This window comes from Etheostoma cragini, unplaced genomic scaffold, assembly GCF_013103735.1.
Source record: "Etheostoma cragini isolate CJK2018 unplaced genomic scaffold, CSU_Ecrag_1.0 ScbMSFa_1765, whole genome shotgun sequence".
Taxonomy (NCBI): domain Eukaryota; kingdom Metazoa; phylum Chordata; class Actinopteri; order Perciformes; family Percidae; genus Etheostoma; species Etheostoma cragini.
In genome coordinates, this window is record NW_023265853.1 from 475 (window position 1) to 1,946 (window position 1,472).

At 44.4% G+C, this 1,472-nt stretch overlaps 1 non-coding gene across 1 annotated transcript; it reads left to right on the plus strand.

Moving 5' to 3' along the window:
• Positions 1-1,281: 1,281 nt before the first annotated feature.
• trnat-ugu lies at positions 1,282-1,354 on the plus strand. Its single transcript has one exon. It is a non-coding gene; the product is annotated as a tRNA-Thr (tRNA).
• The last annotated feature ends 118 nt before the right edge of the window (positions 1,355-1,472 follow it).

Here is a 1,472-nt window from a genome sequence, read left to right on the forward strand (position 1 = left end):
CAGGCAAGCCATGTTCCATCAACACTGAAAACAGCTGTTATCAGGCCATTTCTTAAAACAAACACCCTAGACCTAGACGTCTCTTTAATATTAATAATAATAATAATAAATTGAATTTGTATAGCGCTTTTCCCAAGCTCAAAGTCGCTTTACAGGGTAGAAACAGTAGGTAAAAAAAAAAAAACTAAGGATAGGCAGAACAGAAGAGATGGGTCTTCAGATGGGACTTAAAAATGGTGAGGGACTCTGAGATGCGGATCTCATAGGGGAAGCAGTTCCAGACCCTGGGAGCTGAGGTTGAGGTGGATCTGAGGGGCCGTGAAGGTTGGTAGGGGGAGAGGAGGACAGTGAGGTATGATGGGGCAAGGTGGTGTATGTAACCCTTAAAAGTGCTGATTCTGTGCTGTGCAATAGTTTAAAACCGGATTGGAACATTTAAAGAATACTGTAGTTTGTTCATTTAAAAAGTCCATGAGCGGGGAATATACAATCTTCTCTAAGATTTTAGAGACAAAAGGCAACCTGGAGATAGGCCTAAAATGAGCCAAAGTAGTCAGATCCAGGCAAGGTTCCTTTGACATTACCAGTTTTTTTGACATTACCAGCATCTCTGGCCAAAATATTCCACTTTCAACATCAGCCACTAACCTGGGAGTTAAAATGGACTCTCATCTGACCTTTAAGGTTCACATCAAACATATCTGCAAGAACTCTTTCTTTCACATCAGGAACATTGCCAAACTCTATCCTACACTCACTCCAGCAGATGCGAAAAAGCTTGTCCAAGCTTTTGTCTCCTCCAAGCTGGACTACTGCAATGCGCTCCTCACTGGGATCCCTGAGAAAAGCCTTTAGGAGCTGCAGTACAACCACAACAGCGCTGCTAGGATCCTGTGGAGGGTGCGCAAAAATGACCACATCACACCCATTCTCAAATCGCTCCACTGGCTTCCTGTCGCACTCGGGATTTAGTGCAAGGTCTCCCTCCTTACCTATCAGTGCATCCATGGTGAAGCCCCCTCCACCTCACGGAACACCTCAACTCGGACCCTCCGATCTGCCTCAAGGTATCTCCTGAAGCCTCCCAGGACAAAGCTCCGTAAAATGGGAGATTGGGCTTTCTGCTCAGCTTGCCTAGGATTGGTGGATCAATCCTATTCAGTAGCCAGTCTGCAGAAGAGGTATAAGTACCTGGCAATCCGGGCTGGTGGACAAAGATGGATGGATGGAACCCTGTTCACTAGCTCATTGTATTCTTGCATGACAGATAAACCTGACACAGGCGCTGTAGCTTAGTGGTTAAAGCCCCTTTCTTGTAAACAGGAAATCCTGGGTTCAAGTCCCAGCAGTGCTAGCTTATTGCACAGAACATAGTTGATACTTATGTTATCTGCACTACAAAGAGTTTATATATTTGTTTTTGCTATAGTGATTAACAAGCATTATTTAATTTTCCAATCCAATCCAATCCA